Source organism: Saccopteryx leptura, unplaced genomic scaffold, assembly GCF_036850995.1.
Source record: "Saccopteryx leptura isolate mSacLep1 unplaced genomic scaffold, mSacLep1_pri_phased_curated manual_scaffold_36, whole genome shotgun sequence".
NCBI lineage: Eukaryota > Metazoa > Chordata > Mammalia > Chiroptera > Emballonuridae > Saccopteryx > Saccopteryx leptura.
In genome coordinates, this window is record NW_027095718.1 from 401,460 (window position 1) to 423,845 (window position 22,386).

At 41.5% G+C, this 22,386-nt stretch overlaps 1 pseudogene; it reads right to left on the reverse strand.

Moving 5' to 3' along the window:
- LOC136386990 (histone-lysine N-methyltransferase PRDM9-like) overlaps positions 1 to 22,386 on the reverse strand; it is a 172,959-nt pseudogene that overhangs the window by 4,037 nt on the left and 146,536 nt on the right.

Genomic DNA, 22,386 nt, shown 5'->3' on the forward strand with positions numbered 1-22,386 from the left:
TTCTATGGGTGGAACAATGCTGACCTATCCTATATACATGTAGCTTTTAAAACAGTTATTTAGAAAGACCACTGGCCCCAACTAGAAATTGCTTTCCTCATACTTTTCCACAGATGATAAACTGAAAATATGCCCTTCCTCAAACCTCACATCAAATATTCATACTTGATTTTTTTCAGTGTCAGCCCATTTCATATACAATGTGAAGTCCTGTTTCAAAATATTTCCTCAATCATATTTTTAAAAATTGATTGATTTTTAGAGAGGTAAAGAGAGGAGGAGGAGGATGGAGAGAAAGAATAGGAAGAGGAGAAGAGAAAAGAAGAAGAAGAAGAAAAAGAAGAAGAAGAAGAAGAAGAAGAAGAAGAAGAAGAAGAAGAAGAAGAAGAAGAAGAAGAAGAAGAAGAAGAAGAAGAAGAAGAAGAAGAAGAAGAAGAAAGAGAGAGAGAGAGAGGGAGAGTAAGAGAGAGGCATTTATTCATTTTTCTACATAGGCATGCAGTCACTGGTCTTTTCTTGTATGTGCCCTGACCCGGGCTCAACCTTGGTATTACAGTTTGGTGCTTAAGTGACTGAGCTAACCAGCCAGATCCCCCAACCATACTTCTTACATACTTGACTCCTACTTCTATTACTCTGCAGCTAATCCATAATCTTCTCTCACTTGGAGATGAAGTAATCTCTGAGAGGATTTCTCACTGAAGTGTATTTTTCAAAAATTAACAAAGAAAATCTTAGAGAATAAGCCACCCTGTGGTCTAGAACAGCACCACCATCCCACCTCACTCAGGAAGGTCCCATGCGACTTAGCATGGATCCCAGCATGCATTTCCAGGCTGCTGCACATCTCTCCGACCTCTGCTCTTACCCTGTATGCTAGACAGCGGTGGCCCTTAGAAAACAGGCCCTGGCCAGTTTTCCCAGTGAATCGAGTGTTGGCCTGGTATGTGAATGTCCCGGGTTTGATCCCCGGTCAGGACACAAGTGGAAATTGACGATCTGCTTATCTTTCCCTCCCTCTCCCTCTGCTCTCTCCCTTTTCCTCCCACAGCCAGTGGCTCAATTGGTTTGATCATCAGCTTGATAGCTCAGTTGGTTCAAGTGTTGACCTCAGGTGTTGAGGATAGCTCAGCTAGTCTGAGCATGGACCTCAGACTGGGGTTGCTGGGTGGGTCCTGGTTGGGCACATGAAGGAATCTGTCTCTCCCTTCTCTTCTCACTTAAAAAAATTAAATCAAAAATAAAAAATATAAATATTTTTCTAAGAATCAAAGGCATACGAAATGAATTTTTTATTTCTGAAGCATCTGATTCAAAATCTTACTGATTTTACAGTGTACCATGAAAATATCTAAGGTGAGTTCTCTCTTCATTTTCATTTTGAAGAATGGTTGTGCCCACCTCTAGCTGCTGAGAGCTCTCTCTTCCACTTGCTGCAGTCCTTGATGCCCAGCTTCTGTACAAACCCGTCACCATACCAGACTAACAGCTCACAGTCTGGCCAGATGACCCAGCAGTTTTGATAGAAAATCTGCCTGCGATACTGAAAGGCCACCAGGTTCTGCTCTTCATCATCCCGGGCACAGTTCACATACCTGAGATTGAGGCAGGTGAAAGAAAAGAAACCCAAAAATGATGAGCTCCTACTGCCTCTCAGATCCATGTCCAGCTCTGCACCTGACACTCGGGCTCTGATGTCACCAACTCTCACAGTGCTCCTGGAGAACCTTTTGTACAATGTCTGAGCCTGTCACAATGTCAAATGACTTTCTATCTCCAGGTCCTACTTACGATGCTCATCCTGCCCAATACCATTTTCCAAAGCCAATTCCAGACGTAATCTCCACCCTGATTGGCCATAAAACCCACTGACCTCTAGCTTTTTCAAACTAACTCAGGTTCTGTTTTATATCACAGAACTTGCTACTTGATGTTGGACTCTGTTTAGATTAGTTCACATCATTCAATATTCAGCCCAAGTCCATTTTTTTCTTTTTAAATTTTTTTACAAGGACAGAGAGAGAGAGAGAGAGAGTCAAAGAGAGGGATAGATAGGAACAAAGAGACAGGAACGAAGAAAGATGAGAAGCATCAATCATCAGTTTTTCATTGCGACACCTTAGTTCATTGATTGCATTCTCATATGTGCCTTGACTGCAGGCCTTCAGCATACTAAGTAACCCCTTGCTTGAGCCAGAGACCTTGGGTCCAACCTGGTGAGCTTTTTGCTCAAGCCAGATGAGCCCGCACTCAAGCTGGCTACCTCGGGGTCTCGAACCTGGGTCTGTGGCATCCGATTCTGATGCTATCCACTGTGCAACTGCCTGGTCAGGCGAAGTACATCTTTTCTTGAGAGGCCTTTCTCTATTCTCACATTTTATTTAGGTAGCATTTGATGCCTCACCCAGGTTTTCATAAAAACCAGGAGGTCTCCCCCTGCCCACTGAAGTGAGAAGCAGGAAGGCAGACAGATTTTCACATGCGCCTGACCAGGATTCACCTGGCATGCCCACCAAGGGTTAATGCTCAGCCCATCTGGGATGTTGCTCCATTCTAGCACCTGAGGCAGAGGCCATGGAGCCAGCCTCAATGCCAGGGACAACTCTGCTCCAGTTTAGATCTTAAATCCAGGCCTATCCAAAGTCCACCCCACACACCTAGGCCATACTTATTAGCCTTTTTAGAAGACTCAGAGGAACTGGAATCTACAAATGATTTTTTCTTAACCAATTTTTATCTAGAGTGTTTTCTAGAGGGTCTTGCTTCTCCAGGATGGGGTGTGATGCTGAAGAATCAAGTTTTGAAACTCTGAGGCTTCCAGCTTCAATGGGGGCTACTCAGCCTTTAGTGCAGCCTCACCAGCTTCAGCACAGGGTCACTGGCTTGAGTGTGGGATCATAGGTATGACCCCATGTTTGCTGGCTCAAGTCCAAGGTATCAGGCTTGAGCAAGGGGTCACTCACTGTGCTGTAGCCCCCCAGTCAGGGCACATATGAGAAAGCAATCGATGAACAACTAAGGAGCTGCAATGAAGAATTGATAGTTTACATTTCTCTCCCTTTCAGCCAGTCTGTTTCTGTCTGTCCCTCCCTCCCTCTCTATCTCTCAGTAAAATAAAAAAGAAAAAAAATTGCCATTTATGTCAAAAATATAATAAAGGTCATTTAACTGGACAGAAAGTCTATTTCTTTAATATAACACTTTCTCTTTTTTGTCTTTGTTGTGGACCATAAATCGCAAAAAGCCATTGTAGATTCGAGGCTTAGAAAAGGCTATGTTCTCCCCCCTCCATCTCCATATTTGGCTATGATGCTGAGTATTTGCACCCATTCTACTTGCTTCCTTGGGTTGCTGGAAGCAATATACATGCCCTTCCTCTGACTTTTTGTTTGTTTCAGATGTTGGTAGATTTCACTAATGTATCCTGTTTTTGCCTTGGGAGAGTTCCTGTCTTAGCCTTGGATGTGCAACTTTGTATCAAGGTCCTTGATTTGCATATGGCTATATAATAAATCGAACTGAGGCTATGGGGCACTCAGATACTGCCAGGCATGTTGAAGAGTCCTCCCAGTCTAATCATTTTTGTTTTGATAAGTGTGTTTCCTTAATTCCGCACCTTGGGAGCCGCACTGATCCACAGCAAGTGGCGCCCGAACAGAAGACTTGAGTATGAGTACAAGGAAACTAAAACTGAATGAAGGTGATGGAACTCCCCAAAGTGAAGTGCACACAGTGAGTAAAGAAAGTTTTTGGGGAAAGTGTAGCCAGGAGTAAAAGATTATGGGACAGATAGGGTCAAAAATAAGGGACCTTTATGTAGAAATGTTTCCGTATGAAGACAAATTGTTGTCTGAATAGTATCAGGGTGAGCTGGAAACAGAGGGATGTGAATACGAGGATAACTTGGGAGTCTGAGGATGACAGGGGGGATAAAAAATCCATGGCTATGGCTGCCTTAGCTGTGGGGCCTTCGCTGCCCTCAACTCCTTTCTACATTCAACCCTCTGCTCCTCTTATTGGGCTGATTCCAGAGTCTATAGCTCAAAATCTGGGAAATCCCCTCTCCAACAATCTATAGACCAGATTCAAAATGTAGGGGAAACAATAAATGATGGCTTTACCCATTTTCCTGTTGTAGAAAGAGAGAATGGTACAGGGAGACTAGTGCAAGAACATGAACCTGTACTTTTTAGAACTCTGAAAGAGCTTAAACTTGCTTGTGTTCAATATGGGCCTACTGCCCTTTTCACTTGGTTTATTAGATAATATTAGGGCAAAGGCTCTTCCCCAAATGGCTGGAAGGCAATTGCTTGTGCTTGTCTCTCTGGGGGTAATTATTTGCTGTGGAAGTTGGACTTTCTTGAGAATGGAAAGGTAACAGGAAGATTGCAGCTTTTCCTGTCATGGTCTGATTTTCTTTTAATGTTTTGACTGTGGTTTTCTGAACTATTATTTTGTTTCTTTCTTGTTCTTTGCCTGGAGGTTGAGGCAGGGGACCTGTGTTGGATCTGCCTATAGAAAATATCCCAGCAGCTGCCGAAAACAAATTTTCTTGGGGAGATTTTGTTTAGTCACATCCTTCAGTCCCTCTGTCTGAAAATGCCCGGACTAATATCTGGCAGGCATCTTTCTAATCTGGATGTGCTCTGAAATCCTGGGTTTCTCTCTGGTTTGTTGGGTTCATCTAATTCTTGTCTCTGTTTAGTCTTTGTTTAATGTTGTCTAAAATGTGTCTGTTTTTAAGGCATAAATTAAGGGGGTTTTTTGCACGCAAAATTGGAAATGCTGGCTCCAATATTTAGAAAAAATAAAATGTTTTTAGAACTTGTAAGGAGTGCTCATTTAAATTTAAATAGAATAGAATGTAGATCCTTAAGACTTACTGATTTGGTTAGTGCATTGTGAGGTATGTTCAGAGTTAGGAGCCAAATAGCAATTTAAATATTAGGATTAGTCAAAGTTACATGTTATACTTGTGTTTTTTGTATGTAAATTTTCTTGTTATGTGTAAGGTTATACTCAGTTAGGCAAAACAAAGGAATTGAGCAAAATTAAGCAGGGCCCTAATAAGTCATTTCAGGAATTTGTCTCATGGCTAATTCAGGCAGTTAGAAGAATAGTATAAGCATGCTAATTCTGCTTCTCAGGCCACGTCCTGCAAAAGGGCCCCAAGAAAATTGGTGATTTGACTCCTCTGATTTTTCCAATTATTAAAAAAATTAGGTCAGGAATGCCCTGAAATGGAACTAACAATACAAGGGTGTAAATTTAAAGGACTTTTAGATACTGGAGCTGATGTATCTGTTATTGCTAAGCCACACTGGCCTCCTTTCTGGCCCACTCATGCAGCAGCCACAGAATTGCAAGGTATAGGGCAGAGTAAATCCCCTCGACAAAGTTCTGGGAAGATTAAGAAGGTCATTCTGGATTTTTTCAGCATTATGTGCTCCCTGGATTGCCAGTTAATTTGTGGGGTAGAGATGTTTTGAAAAATATGGGAGCATTACTTGTCAGTCCTAATAGTTTAGTCAGTACTCAGATGCTTGATCAGGGATTTTTGCCCACTAAGGGACTAGGAAAATAACAGCAGGGAATTCTCACCCCCATAGAAGTGGCACCCAATACCAGAAGGTGTGGATTAGAATATCAAAATTTAGCATAGGGGCCTTGGTATCTCCTGCTACCCCAGTAAGGCATTGTGCAGACTCAATTACTTGGAAATCATATAATCCTGTATGGATAGACCAATGGCCCCTTTCTCAGGAGAAACTTAGGAGAGCTGCTCAATTGGTACAAGAGCAGTTACAGCTTGGGCACACTGAACCATCCAATAGTCCATGGAATATGCCTATATTTATCATTAAAAGGAAATCAGGAACCTGGAGACTATTACAAGATTTGAGAGCAATAAATAAGACTGGAAATTATGGGTCCTCTCCAGCTAGACTCCCTTCTCCTGCTGCCATTCCATGGAATTTTCACCTTGTAATTATTGACTTGAAGGATTGCTTTTTTACTATTCCTTTAAACCTGCATGATTGCAAGTGTTTTGCATTCAGTGTTCCTTCATTTAATTTCTAGGCTCCAATGGAGCAATACCAGTGGAGAGTTTTCTTCAAGGTATGGCTAACAGTCCTACCTTGTGCCAAAAATATGTTTCTCAAGCTATTTCTCCAGTATGAAGGCGGTACCCTAAGGCATACATAATTCATTATATGGATAATATTCTTATTGCTCATCCAGATAAAGACACTGTGTTGATCATTTTACAACAACTAGAATATTCTTTGAAAGAATCAGGACTATATAGCTCCTAAAAAAGTACAGCAATCTTTACCTTTTCCTTATTTAGGACAAATTGTTGAGAGACAACAAATTTGTCCACAGAACATAGAAATCAGGACAGATCATCTGCAAACTTTAAATAATTTCCAGAAACTGTTAGGAGACATTAACTGGCTTAGACCTTACTTGAAATTAACTACTGGGGAACTGAAACCACTTTTTGATATTCTTAGAGGCTCTGCTAAACCAGCTTCTGCTCAGCTACTTAGAGCTGTGGGACAACAAGCTTTAAAGCTTGTAGAAAAAGCCTTGCAACAAGCACAACTAAAATGCATAAATTCTGAAGAATCAATTGCCTTACTAATTTGTCCCTCAAGTTACACTCCAATGGGACTATTGTGGCAAGCTTCAGGTCCTACTGAATAGATTCATTTGGCTGTTACTTCTAAAAAAGTTTTATCTTTGTATCTTGATCTTGCCATCTCCTTGATTATCAAGGGGTGTAGGTGACTCTTACAGCTTATAGGTTTTGAGCCTCAAATTATTGTTGTTCCTTTTTCAAAGGATCAACAACAATGGCTCTGGGAAACTTCCACTAAATGGCAAATTGCTTTTACAAATTTTAGAGGCCAAATTGATTCTCACTATCCAACTAATAAAATAGTTCAATTTTCATTAATTACTATATTTGTATTTCCTAAAACAATTGTTAATGAGCCCATTCCTGAAGCACCTACAGTCTTTACTGATGGGTCTAGCTCAGGAATAGCAGGCTTATAATCATTGGACAAATTTATACTAAAATAATTTGCCTTGAAATCAGCTCAAAGACTAGAATTACATGCCATTATCATGGCTTTTCAGCATTTGCCATATTCCTCCTTTAATCTGTATACAGACAGCAAATATTTACTTATGATTGTTTCCACTATAGAGACTGCTGTCTTAGGGACAACTGCTGATGAACTATTTCAGCAGTTTCTCCTTTTTCAAAGACTTGTAAGTCAACATAGAGCTCCATGTTTTATAGGACATATTTGAGCTCACTCCATGCTCCCTGTAATTTTAGCACAAGGGAATGCCCTTGTTGATCAAGCTACCCAAAAGAAAATTATTTGGAGCAACCATGACAGATCGAGCAATTCAGTCTCATACTATTCATCACCAGAATGCTGCAACCCTACGTAAACAGTTTCAACTTTCTTGGAAAGCAGAATGACAGATTGGTCAATCCTGTCCAAGGTGTCCTATACTACAATCTGTCCCTTCATTTGAAGTTAACCCTCAAGGACTCCTACCAGGACAATTTTGGCAAATGGATGTTACTCATATACCTTCATTTGGCAAACAGTCCTATGTCAAAGTTTCAGTGGATACTTATTCTGGATTTATGGTAGCCTCTGCTAGGACAGGAGAGGCTGCCAATCATGTTATATAGCTCATTGTATGCATTTTCTATTATTGGACTTCTTGATGTGATTAAAACTGACAATATTCCTGCATATGTAGCAAAAGCATTTACTGTATTTTGTCAAACCTTTCAAATTACGGATATTTCTTACAATCTTTAAAGTCAAGGTATTATTAAAATGTTCCCAGCAAATATTTAAGGTCAATTTAAAAAATATAAAAGGGGGAGTCATATCCTGGAATTCCTGCAAATCTACCTTATCTTTAAAAAAAATTTTTTCTTTTGAATATTAATGAACAGGAGACGCAAAATACTTTTCTCCTGCAAACTTCTACCCTCTTTTATTTGATCCAGCTAATAACACTGTTTTGTCTTTTTCCAAATGGCTCCAGATATATGAAAAAGGTTTATATAGGCAGATGGGGATTCTCAAACCTCTCAGCGAGATCTTCTGAACATGTCTTTTAAGGTACCAAGAGGCAGAAAAAGCCCAAAAGAGATCAGGTGAAATACTAGCTCTTGGGATACACCCTCAAAAGGCTCCAATTCCTCAATGGGGCCTCTTAAGACTCCATCAGTGCCCTGCTTCAATAGTGGAAATGATTTAAGCCAAAGCTTGCCAGGCTTACATGCCTTTGCTGTGAGGAAGAAGGGACACTGGAAGGTAGGCTTCCCCCTCGCTCCTCTAAAGGAGGGTTCAGTCTCTTCCAACACTCTTCCAGCCACCTGTGACCTAACCTTGCCCAGAATGCTAGGATTTGCCACTGAAGGCTGAAGGTGCCCAGTGCCATTGGCCCCATCTATGACACAGTGGACGAGCCTAGAGTATTTCTTCCAAGTAGCAGGTAAACTGATCTCATTTACACAAGGGCCACTGAACTATGTCTTGCCTGAATATTCAGGTTTTTTATTCTTCCCTCAAAGATCTTTGTTGTGGGTGTTGATAGTCCTATTTTCTGCTGCTTTGTTTAATATATAGTTTTCCTTTATTCCTCCTGCCTCAATGCCCCATTCATATTTTAGGCTGGGACCTACTCCTAATTTAGAGCTCCTTTTTTCCTTTTTTGCCAACTTACAAATTTACCTCTGCCACCCAGCTTAGTGTATCCCAAGGTTCTCCTCACCACCCCATGGCTGTAAAGCTCCAGTATAAGGCCCCCTGGGTTCATCTTTCCAGTTTAAAGAAAACGGAAGCTCCATCTTCATGTGTGCTGCGAATGGTTTTTCCAGTCTACTTGGGTCATTACCAGCTAGAAGCAGCTGTCATTGGGACTTTGACACTAGCTGCAGAGTGTAGAAGTGTGACAGCAATTCCAGTGCCATGTGGACTTCTGGATGTGTTTCCTGGACTCCTGCTCCTGTGACAGCTTTTGATGGACTGAACTGGGGTTGGGTTGCATTTGCAAAAATTTGGAATGGTGTTGGTGCCAACTTGGACTTGGTGAACATGTTAAGGACACTACTCTTTTATAGATTCTTGTTGTATTGGCCAAGAGTTTGCTTAAAGGCTTTAATCACTGTAATGTTTTAGAATATTTGGGTATCTTGTTAGTATTGGCTATACTAATTTTGTGTTTGTTCTGTATTTTTTTAGTCTGCCTCCAAATTATAATCTGGGAAACTAGGAAATCAGATGATTGCAAACCTCAGCACACAAATTAAAAATAAAAAAGGGGGATATGTTGTGGACTGTAAATGGCAAAAAGCCATTGTAGATTTCAGGCTTAGCACAGGGCTGAGTTCTCCCCCCTCCATCTCCATATTTGGCTGTGATGCTTGCTTTTTTGTACCCACTCTACTTGCTTCCTTGGGTTGCTGAAAGCAATATACATGCCCTTCCTCTGACTTTTTGTTTGTTTCAGATGTTGGTAGATTTCACTAATGTATCCTGTTTTTGCCTTGGGAGAATTCCTGTCTTAGCCTTGGATGTGCAACTTTGTATCAAGGTCCTTGATTTGCACATGGCTATATAATAAAGCAAACTGGGTCTATGGGGCACTCAGATACTGCCAGGCATGTTGAAGAGTCCTCCCGGTCCCATCATTTTTGTTTTGATAAGTGTGTTTCCTTAATTCTGCACTGTTATTAGGAGCCACGCTGGTTCACGGCATGTCTTTTTTAAATTTTTTTAAAAATTTGCCTGACTTGCAGTGGCACAGTAAATAAAGCAGTGACCTGGACACTGAGGTCACCAGTTTGTAACGCCAGGCTTGCCTTGTCAAAGCACATCCAAAAAGCAACTACTACAAGTTGATTCTTCCTGCTCCTGTCTGCCTCTACCTTCTCTTTCTCTTTCTCTCACTCCTCTTTCTAAAATCAATAAATTATATTTTTTATTGATTTTAGAGAGATATGAGGGAAGAGAGTGAGAGAGAAATATTGATTTGCTGTTCCACTCATTTATGCATCTAGTGGTTAATTACACTTATTTTATTCTTTTTATTTTTTTTATCTATAGGCAGACAGACAGGAAGGGAGATGGATGAGAAGCATCAACTTACAGCTACAGCATCTTGGTTGTTCATTGATTGCTTTCGCATAGGTGCCTTGACCAGGGGAATCTAGCTCAGTCAGTGACCTCTTGCTCAAACCAGCAACCTTGTGCTTCAAGCCAGTGACTATGGGGTCACGTCTACAATTTTATGCTCAAGCCAGCGACCCCACACTCAAGCCCGTGAACCCCCTCAAGCCTGCAACCTTGGGGTTTGGAACCTGAGTCCTCATTGTCCCAGGTTGATGCTCTATCCTCTGTGCTACCACCTGGTCAGGCTTCAATGGTTGATTTTTATATGGGCTCTGACTGGACATTAAACACACAACTTAGGTATATGGGGATGACTCTCTAACAAATTATGCAACTTGGCCAGGGCTCCTTTCTGTCTTCTTGTTTCAGAGTGGCCTTGTCCAGTCTAATGATACAGTGACCACCTTACCTCTTTTCCTTCTTATCCTTTCACCTTTACACATTTAACCATCCTTGCCCTTCCTTAATCATCAGAGTCTGGTCAGCACCAAACAGTCTTGGGAACACAGCCTCAGGTCTGTGGACCACAGAAACCATTTGGCTCAAGTTAGAGATCACATCTGTACTTCAGCTGTGTTTCAGTGCTAGACCCATGAAAGTGGAAGGACCTTGCTGACCACATCCTCATAAAACCAGACACACTGAAGAGATGGCTGACACAGGGCCTGATACAATGGTCCCTACCCTGGCCCACAACCCCAGCTGCCTTAATCATGATTAATCCTTTCCTGTCTGCAATGAGGCCAGGCCTGCCAGACAGCGCTGTCCTGGAGCACTCCTCACCCGCCAGACCTTCCTCCTCCTTTTGTGATGACAAGTGCTCTGAATGAGTTATTTCTTACGTGGTTTTATACTTTTATATGTTCCTGTTCATGAACACATCTATAAATATGTGTAATTATTTACAGATGGAAGCAGTGTATCAAATTGCCCCTTACTGCACATTGCACTGTTTGCATCTCACTTGTTTGCTAAACACAAGCTCTGTCCCCGGTTAGCTGTTGAGAGCCTGGGAACCTGACCCCAGGTGAGTTTCAAATGGGCAGCATGTGTCTGCAACCCCTCACCTCGCTGCCTCCGAGTCCATTCTTCATGCGAGTTCGCAGTGTCCTCCGCTGGGGTTCTAGTGGCCTGCTGGCGGTGAACCATGAAAGCGGGCCTAGAGGCTCTGAGGCCTGGGGAGGAACAAAATCGTGGTCCCCAAAGCAAAGCTCTTGAAAAAGTAGCCCCAACACTTGCTGCCCCCTGTGCTGCCCCACGGTCCCCGCCCAGTTCCCGCACCCCCATCACCGCCCTGTCACCTTTGCGCAGCAGGGCGTCCTGGTTCCTCTCCACTTTGGGGTAGCGTGCCTTCTCCCAGTCGCCCATGGCGGCCACACCTCCCGAGAGAAGTAGGCGTGGATGTCCCTGAAAACGTCCGGTGCCTGAGGGAAGACGCGGCCTCGTGACCCCTCCCACCGTCTAGCTGAACCGCCCCTCGTCCTGTTGGGTCCAAGCTGCTCACAGTCTGACCCCCTCCCTGCCCCCCTCACCTGCGGCGCTGCCTCCGCCGCCCTGCAGGCTCCCGTCCACATCTCTGTTCCCGCCACCCGGCACGCCCAGCCCCTATGTGCCTGTGCGGGAGAGACGCTGAGGCTGATTGCTTGGCATTCCGAGCGCATTTTTGCACGTGCATGGGCGCTCGCGGTGGGGTATCCCTGAAAGGGGACCCAAAGGACCAGCCCCAGGGACATAAGGACAGGCCAGGGCAGGGACTCCAGCCAAGCCAGAGGAACCTTTGCTCAAAACAGCGACTTGGGCTTTAATCCACCGACCTTTGTCTAAACAATTCTCGAGACATTTGTTTTCTCTCTGACTTCAATTCTTTGTTGGATCCAAGAGGAGTAGCTTATTTTCACCTTGTTTAGCTTTTTTCTTCTGTGAGGATGGGCATGATAACTGCTGAGCTTCTTACTTGTAGGACCAGAAACCGGAAATCTTGCATTAGTCGCTTTTTAACTCTTGGCTTCTTATTCTCTATTTGTAAATAAAGTGATCAGATCACTCCATGGTGCCTAAACTCTCCTCTAGCTCCAGTATTCTGTTCATTCCATGAGCACCAAATTGCGTGAATGATGGTGCCAATTTGTGACATTTGCTACCATTCTACAGGTAGACCTGCAGGTGGACAAAGAGAGGCACATTATTTTTGAGTCCTCACTTGATTACATTTATCAAATCCAGGAAGTTCAGGAGTCCAAGAAATTCAACATTGTGGAGACAATAAGTTTCATGTATTCTTTTTGCTTTAAAAATATTTTCTGAATGCTTCGTAAATGCTAAAAACCTTTATCGTAAACTTGGGATCTGAGAGAATGTGAATGTGTATAATTGTGATGAATTTCTGTCTCTTTCATTCCCTATTTTTTTTCTCTGCTATGATTTGTTTTTCTCTTTTTTTCTTCCTCTCTTCCTCTTTCCCTCCCTGGATTTCTCTATCACCCTTCTTTTCATCTTGTTTTCCTTCTTTCCTTCCTGCCATGCTCATAAAGTGCCCATCATATACCAGGTACTGTGCTAGGAACTCATATTCCTGCAGTCAGTGACTTCCCATTCTACTATTTTTAATTCTGTCTTTTTAACTTTTTTAATTTAAATGTTCTTAATTTATTGTAAAATATGATGTGCTTTGATTTGATAAGTATATTGAATTTTAACAGCCTTTTTATTATAAAAAATATATTCTTATTGCAGAAATGTTAGAAAAAAATTATAAGAAAAACAAAACAACAAATTTCCCATACAGAGATTGTAAGGTCGGTGGATAATGGGGGAAGGTCACGTGGGGAACCCAGACCAGTGAACTTTGGCTGGGACCGCCCACAACCAAGCGTGCCAAAAAAAACTTCCCAGGAGTCCTTTGGAAAAATGTGACCATCTGCAAGCCAGTGAGAGTTCACCACGTCATATTAGCTCGACCACCCTAGGGACCGTTTAAATATCTCTTACAGGGGTTCACCCCTCGCGACTCCTCTGGCCTTCGTCTTTCCTCTGGGCCAGGGAACCTTGTCAGGCATGATGCGTGCTCTGTACTCAATAAAGCCTTTTGTTATTCCACACTTTGTGGTTCCAGCCCCTTCTTTCCTTCTGGGGGGAGGAGAATACCTTACAGAGATATTTACTGTTAATATTGTGGCATATTCTTCCCATGTTCTCGTGTACCTATTATATTTCTCTATATGTACCCAGGTAGATTGGGTGTGTATACATTGTGTGCATAGGTGTTCATTGCACATGAGCATATATCTCTGTGTCCACATGTGTCTGTCATTTGCATATATCAGTGTATGTATGCAAATGAGTATTTATTCACTTATCCAATAAACACTTATTGTACTTCTGTTATGTGCCGGGCACTGTGCTTGACACTTGTTGCCTATAGTGAATGAGACAGACTCACTTTCTCTCTTTATATAAACTATGCTGTCATAGGGTAGACAGAGGGAAAGAAAAATATACATAAATAAAATAATAATAAGTTATGACAAGCATTGGATTTGGCAGTTCAATGCCTTTGGTCCCAGTTTTGCTTGATCGTGGCAAGGTCCTGTAGCTCAGCTTCTGGGAAGGCAGAGCTGAGGCCTAAGTCTTGGTCCTTCAGCAATGCATGTTTTCAGCTATAAAACTGAGAAAATTTATAAGTGAGGAAACAAGGACCCTGAAGGTGTTCTGTGACCAAAAGAACCTAGCTTGTAAATGGTGACCCAGACTCAGGTAAGTTCTGGATGCCCAGAGCTTAGCAGGCCTCTCAGTCTGGACTGCGGCCATGGCACAAGAAAAAGTACATGTTAGGAAAGGGGCCACTCTGTGCTAAACAATTACAAATAGTGTTTATGCCCTTGACTGTTAAGAGCAATGAAAAGACTTCTAGTGTTTTCACCACAGCAGACTAGATTATTATTTTATTTTTTAATTACCTCAGCTTTTCTCTAGTACTTTTTTCCTCCCAAAAGACAATGACTTGCTCTCACCAGAGAGCTGAGTAGGTTAGAGCATCACACCCACACACTAATGTCATAGTTTTGGTCTTGTTCAGGGCACATACAGAAACAGATTGATGTTTCTGACTATCTGTCTGTCTCCCCCTTCCTCTCTCTAACATTAATTATTAAAGTTAAAAAAAAAGAAAAAAAATGACAATGGCTTTTTTGTTGTTGTTGCAGCTTAAATAGTATAAAGGAAAGAATTATGTTTTTCAAAATTTCACCCCAAAAGGAAAAAAAATACTGGTAAGGTTGTAAAGTACCATATTTCCCCATGTATAAGATGCCTCCATGTATAAGATACACCTTAATTTGGGGGTCCAAAATTTCAGAAAATAATAACAAATGCAAATAAGCAGGACATGCAAGTAAGAAAACTACAACCACTGTATAAGACGCACCCAGTTTTCAGACCCCAAATTTTTCAAAAAAAAAAAAAAATGGTGCATCATATACTTGGGAAAATATGGTAATATTTAAGGGGATAATAAAATATTATAATTTCCAGTTTCTAGAATTTATCTTTTTCTCATTACGAAGCTGACATTTTCCACTGAGCTCCAAACTAAATATATACCTCAAAATGCTTAGAGCTTGAAAGCAAAGTTTTTTAAAATAAATTTAAAAAATTTCAGGTTTTATGTTCCCTGATATAAAAATGCAGCTGATATTAAAGTAACCACAAAACAAGTAATGAACATAGAATAACTTAACAAGATTTTGGGGGAACTGAAATATTTCACTAAATAGTTTTAAGATTCAAGTCCTATAAACAAACTGATACAACATCTAGACCAGTAATTTTAACCTAAGTAGCCAGTGATCTAGATATTATCTTATAGTTACTTAATTGTACAAAAATCTTTTCTTATTGACTATCAAAGGAAATATTATATACAATGAGTTTTTTATTTTTAAGTGAGAGAGACAGACAGGGAGATGAGAAGCACCAATTCTTTGTTGTGGCACCTTAGTTGATCAATGACTGCTTTCTCATGTGTGCCTTGACCTGGGGGTTACAGCCATGCCAGAGACCCCTTGCTCAAGCCAGAGGCCATGGGGTCAGGTCTATGATCCCACCCTCAAGCCAGTGACCCAACACTCAAGCTGGTGAACCAGCACTCAAGCTGGCAACCTTGGGGTTTTGAAACTGGGTCATCAGCATCCCAGGCCTATGCTCTATACCAGGGGTCCCCAAACTATGTCCCATGGGCCACATGAAGCCCCCTGAGGCCATTTATCCAGCCCCCACCGCTCTTCTGGGAGGGCACCTCTTTCATTGGTGGTCAGTGAGAGGAGCATAGTTCTCATTGAAATATTGGTCAGTTTGTTGATTTAAATTTACTTGTTCTTTATTTTAAATATTGTATTTTTCCCCTTTTTGTTTTTTTACTTTAAAATATGATATGTGCAGTGTGCATAGGAATTTGTTCATAGTTTTTTTTCATAGTCCAGCCCTCCAACGGTCTGAGGGACAGTGAACTGGCCCCCTGTGTAAAAAGTTTGGGGACCCCTGCTCTATAGACTGCACCACTGCCTGGTCAGGCTACAATGAGTTTTTCTAAAAACTCATTTTTGGGGGAGGAAGGGGAAATATTTTCAAAAAGAACATGACTGACTATCAGGTTAGTTAAGAGGATGTGTAAGGTTTAACTAATTCAGGGTGTCAAATCATAAGAATAATATGTGTTGATGCTTTAACATGCTAAGTACAGTCTCAAAATCAACATTATTTTCTTCATTTAAAAATTAAAATAAATTCTACATTTATTTTATTTACATACTTAGAAGTAGTTTACTAAGTTGTAAAATAGTCACTGTGAAATGAAATAATCATATATATTAAAGCACTTTAATGGTTTGCCCTTTGTGAAGATAAGGTATTACAGCTTAAAGCAGTAGGGAGAATAAATTTTGGTACTTATGATTTCAAAAATGGCTGAAGCTAGTGTTACCCTTTTTTCTTAGTTTATTGCTTGAAAGTGATGATGTTCAATTATAATTTTAAGGGAGAAATATAGCATTTTAGAATAGTTCATCCTAACATTTGTTACTAGGTATTTTATTTATATATACAATCTGTTTATTCCATGTGGAATTTAATCATAACCAAGCGTCTAAAACCAGCTGGTTTTATGTCTAACACTTCCAAAGATGAAACAACAGCATTTATTAAAGTAAAAACAGCTATTATCAGCTAGCATATCTAAGCAGTTAGCATTTTTTACTTTCTTTTAAAATTCATGGATTTGCTTGACCAGGTGGTGGCACAGTGGATAGAGCATGAGACTGGGATGTAGAAGACCCAAGTCCGAGACCCCAAGGTTGCCAGCTTGAGCACGGGCTCATCTGCTTTGAGCAAAGCTCACCAGCTTGGACCCAAGGTTGCTGGCTCGAGCAAGGGGTTACTTGGTCTGCTGAAGACCCACGGTCAAGGCACATATGAGAAAGCAATGAATGAACAACTAAGGTGCCGCAATGAAAAACTAGTGACTGATGCTTCTCATCTCTCTCCGTTCCTGTCTGTCTGTCCCTCTCTCTGACTCTCTGTCTCTGTAAAGAATAAATAAATAAACAAATAAATAAATAAGTAAAATTCATGGATTCAGGTCCAACACAAAGAGTAAAAGTCTGAGTGTAGGTAAAGTGTACGTAATACAGGGAGACACCAAAGTTTCCCTAAGTCTACAGATGCCAGTTAGTCTCAGAATGAATGTAAAAGTGTTAAGAGAAGAAAGTTGAGGTGGTGTGTAAGCTTCTTTGGTTCATTTTAGAAGAGAGAATTAAAATACTTTTTATTTCACTTTTAAAAATCATCCAATCTAAAAGGAATGCCTAGAATCTTCAAAAAAGCAACCTTATAATCTCATCCCCTTACCAGAAATAAGTAGACTATGTGCTTAATTCTACCCTGCTACCTTCTACCTCATTAAAAACTGACTGGCCTGTTCACTTGGGTTAATAGTCTTTGCTATGTGTGTTTATAAAGACAGATGAATCACCTGACAGGGACGTTCTGGCTAGCAGGCATTCAAAACACCTCCACTATGTTAAATTTTATATTAAAAATTACTGTTCCTACTATTATTCTTATAATAAGTAAAAGTATTTAATACATTAAATACTGTTACAAAGCAAAGCTTACTTGTTCCTCATATTTTTCTTAAAAATAGTCTGAGTAAAAAATAGATCTATATATAAAATATAGATGTTATATAAATATATTATATATACAATACATGATAAATATTTTAAAATACCCAGCAGCCTAAAAAGAAATTTGCCCTATCACCAGGAGGTGAAAAACTCAACCTGAATCTGACCAAGCTCTAGACACAACTTAGAGGATTCCAGTTGACAGGAAACACAGAGCAGAGGACCAAGGTGAACTACACTGTGGAGATACAACTGGCAATATCTGGACTGGGGGAGCCCCAGCATGCTGTCCAACAGCTGTCTGTGGTGATGAAAATGTTCCATAGCCTGTGCCAATACCGTCACCACAGCACAGGTGGCTTCTGAGCACTAGACATGTGACCAGTGCACCTGGGAATGGGAACTTTTAACTTGCATCAAATTTTAATTAATTTTAACTTAAATATCCATTGTGGCTAGTGATGATCTTAGTGGACACGCAGCTCTGGACCAAGGGTCGGAAGACTAAGCATGGTGAGCTAAGAATGCTTCTTACACTTTTATAATATAAGTAATAATAAAATTAAACAGAAACCACAAAGTTATCCAGAAAGCCTAAAAGAAACCCACATTGCTGGTCCACAAAACTTAAAATACATATTTTCTGGCCCATTAACAGAAAAAGTATGCTGCCCGCTGTTCTAGACTGTGGGACAAATAACCCAGCTTCTTTAACAAACAAATTGCCATGGGAAAGAGAAAGAGGAGGGAAAATGTATAGATTAAAAGAGCCTTAAAAAGTGACATTTGTGAGACAAGTTGAAATCTGAATAGTGACTAGATATGTGATGACAAGGAACTACTAACTTTTAGATGTGATAATGACATTATGGCTTCTATTTTTAGGAAGACCATGTTTATTATCTTTTTTACATTATACTGCATACATTATGCTGCAATGTTGTAGACATACAAGCAAATGTTTACAGGTGAAATGATGTCTAGCAGTTGCTTCAGAATAACATGGAGCAAGTGGAAGAAGTGTGAATGGAGCAGAATTCACCATGGGTTGTGGAGCAGATTCATCACACTGTTCTGCCTGCTTCAGTGTATGTTTGAAATTCTCTGATAAAACGCTAAACAGAATACACAAGAAATTTTCTATTTCCAGTTCTGTGGTAGAAGAAGCACCTTTATCAGAGTCACCTGAGAGGGAAGAGAGTTTGCGCGTCCAAATGCAAACAGCTTGAGCTTACCTTGTGGGGCTGGCAACTAGGGACATGCATTTTCAACAGGCTCCTCCTTAGGTGATTCTTATGTTCACTAAAATTGGAAAAAACACTGATCAGAATAGAATGAATACTTTTTAAAATTAACGAATCACTTCTGAATTGATTTTTTGTGTGTTAAGATTTTACACTATTAATCTTCTTGAAGCAACTAAAGTTTCTTAGTCTCTCTTACTGCAGGAATGATTTTAAGAATTCCTGTGCAACTCATTCCATGGGAACATTTATGGAGTCCCTATTTGCCATACATCATGCTACATGTGCTATGGAGCTTTGTTTCAAGGAATGCAGTAATCCTTTAAAATAGGCATTATCATCTCTATTTTCTATTCAAGGAAAGTGGGACTCAGAAATCTGAGTAATTTGCCCCAATTTACTAATCTCTTAAATATATAAGATCTGAACATGTCTTTTCGTTCTAAAGCCTACATATACTTTTCACCACACTGTTACAGAAATAACCTATATTCAGTATTCCAGGGCCATTTCCCACAGTAAACTGTGGTTAAAGCACACAGGTTTCGAAGCTAGAGAGATTCAGATACCAGTTCCACCATTCAGCATTGGCTTTCTCTTTCTTTCTTTCTTTCTTTCTCTTTCTTTCTTTCTTTCTTTCTTTCTTTCTTTCTTTCTTTCTTTCTTTCTTTCTTTCTTTCTTTCTTTCTAAAATAGAGGTAAAAATGACCTTTCACATAGGGGATTAAATTGTAACATGCACATAAAGTGTGTGACATATTTTGAGTGCTTCATAAATGTTAGATGCTGTCATTATTATTTCAGGATTGCCTTAATTTTGAGAGTTTATATTAGAGAAACTGGGATGGAATTTCAGAGGTTATATGTTCAGATCCCATCTCCAGGCATATTATCCCTAAAACACATATCAAAACACAGAAGTTCCACCTGACCTGTGGTGGCTCAGTGAATCAAGAATTGACCTGGAATGCTGAGGTTGCTGGTTCAAAACCCTGGGCTTGCCTGGTCAAGGCACATTGGGAGTGGATGCTTCCTGCTCCTCCCCTTTTTTTTCTCTCTCTCTTCTCTAAACTGAATAAATAAAAAAACAAAACAAAACAGAAGTTCCCAAGTCTCTTGGCATTTAATTCTTGTCATTGCCAAAAAGTTTTTCCCTATGATTAGCTGAACTTTGTTGCTGTGATTAAAACACGTGCCCTGCACCCCAATCTCATTTTGTCTGCAGAGAAGATGGAGAACAAGCAGAGAGGGTCTTTCTTTCTTCTAATAATCTGACACACCCAGATCGGGTCAAGCCTTCTATTCATCATACCGAGAACTCTAAGTTAACATTAAAAAAAATAGTGCAGCATTATGTAATGGGCACATAGTGGTCAAGGACTGGACCCAGGAGTCAGTTCACCTGACAGCTTGGGTTCGAATCCCAGCTCTCTCATTTTCAGTTGCATGACTTGAAGAATTTATGGGATTTAACCATGTTTTATTTCCCTTTTCTGTGAAATATGAAGTCTAACTGATAGCATTGTTGTGAAAATTAAACAAGTGAACACAGAATGAGTACCTGAGAACATGTGCCTGACATATTAACTACATGTCAGCTGCTGTTATTACATTGTTTTTTGGATTAGCTACATCCAGCACTTTATTAAAGTCTGTGGCCAAAACCACGATAGGCAGGTACTCTATCTATTAAGACTGATGCTACTTTCACGACCACCTCTGTCCTCCTCTCACCCCACCCCTTCACTGCAGAAACTAATTTTGTGGGTTTCCATAACAGAGGAGCTGCTGGAGTCGTGGATTTCACCTAGGAAGCTTTCCCTGTCATATTACCCGTCAAGACACTGGACTTTCTGTTGCATCTTTTTCCTCTGCTTTCAAGAAACCAGCTCTACATGAATCTACATGAACCAAAGCTGATGTTTGAAAGCTTGTTCATGTCCTTGAAATCAACAACCTATAAATACCAGAAACTATTAACTTTCTCTGAATGTTGGACCGAAGCCTCCAAGAGTATTTGTCTAGCTTCTATTTCTTGTATTTTTAAGGACTGATTTATGTACACGATTATCATTTAATCCTCCCAACAAAACAGAAAGTACCATCACTGTCAGGAAAGTGACAAGTAACGGAGCCTGAGGATAACACTTGTATTTAAAGGACAAGGACAGGGGTTGACTCCGGCAGGTCTCATTTTCATGATAGGCACCATCAAACATTGTCTTTGAAGAAATCCGGAAAATAACTTGTTTTCTAAAACCTTCAGCCGTGACTGATGTGCGGTAACAGATGTGCAGGGAAAATCGACGGTTCTTTCCAGCAGTCATGAAAGAACCCGCTGCCGGGACGCGGACCGGGCTGTCGCCATGGCGGGTCAGCGGATGCGAGCGGGGCCCTGTCACTTCCCCGGGTCTGAGACCAACCCGGCGGGGATGGAAGCGGGCTGGGCCTCCTTCCGCCCCCGGAGGTGCAGCGAGGAGGCCGCTCACCCGCGTGGCCAGCAGCCGCACCCGCAACTCCCGCATCAGGAAGGGCTCCGAGACGCGGCTCGGGGTGCAGAAGAAGTGCGCGCCCGCGGCGGGCCGAAGTCGGTAGGCACAAGCCTGGCCACCCTGGCCGCCCTGGCCTCCTGGGCGCGGCCCCGCGCTCAGGGGTCACGTGGCCGCGGGTGCGCATGGCGCGTCCCCGCGCTCTTGGAGGCGGGTGCGCGGGATGAGAGGCCGGTGACTGTTAGAAGTCAGCGGGGCGGAGCTCCCTGAGGGTGACGTCAATGGGGCGGGGCCTATGTGAGTCACCTGGGAATTTTTGGATCAAGCATCAGGCAGGATTAGAACCACCGGTGGAAGGATTAGAACTGGTCGCCATCTGTCTCATTTTTCCGTGAGGAAGTTGATGCCCAGTGAGGCCGAGGGACAGAGAGTGACCCGCGCAGGTGAGGCCGGAACCTAGACATCTGAGTTCCTGGAATGAGCTCCCTCTGTTCCAAACATAACACATGGATTTGTTTTTTTCAATAAATAGAGTTGGCCCTTTGTACCCTTAGGTTTAGCATCTGTGGATTCAACCAACCTGTAGAGGAAACAGTATTTTCACATTCCCAACCAGTTTCCCAACTGCGTATTCCCAACCTCAGGTAGAAAATACAGTTTAAATCTTTGGATGGGAAGGGCCAGCTGTAGTTAGGATTTGGGGGAGTCAAAAGTTATATACAGACCCTGGCCGGTTGGCTCAGCGGTAGAGCATCAGCCTTGCGTGCGGGGGACCCGGGTTCGATTCCCAGCCAGGGCACATAGGAGAAGCGCCCATTTGCTTCTCCACCTCCTCCATCCCTCGTGCTCCTCTCCTTTCACACGGAGCCCGGCTCTGTCTTCACCAACACCTGGGCCAGAGCCGGGACCCCAGGCCCAGAGCGGACACCCCCACTCTTCAACGGAGCTCTCTGTTCATGAAATGGGCCGCAGTTCTTGCATTCCTTACTTAACAAGGAAATGAATGCAAGATCGCGTTTGGGCCACCTGATTTGATTGGGTCTATTAATAGTATCGGAAAGGGTTTTGTTTTTTTTTAACTCTGAATTTTAAATTGGCAATGAAAATATTTCTTGGAAAGAATAGAATCCATATTACAAAAGGAACACCATTTGTTGTAGATTGGTTGAATATGATTTCCAATCCATTTGGTTATGACAGGTTGTTTCAATCCACTTGTTGATGACAACATAAAAATAGTTGGTTTTAGTAAAGT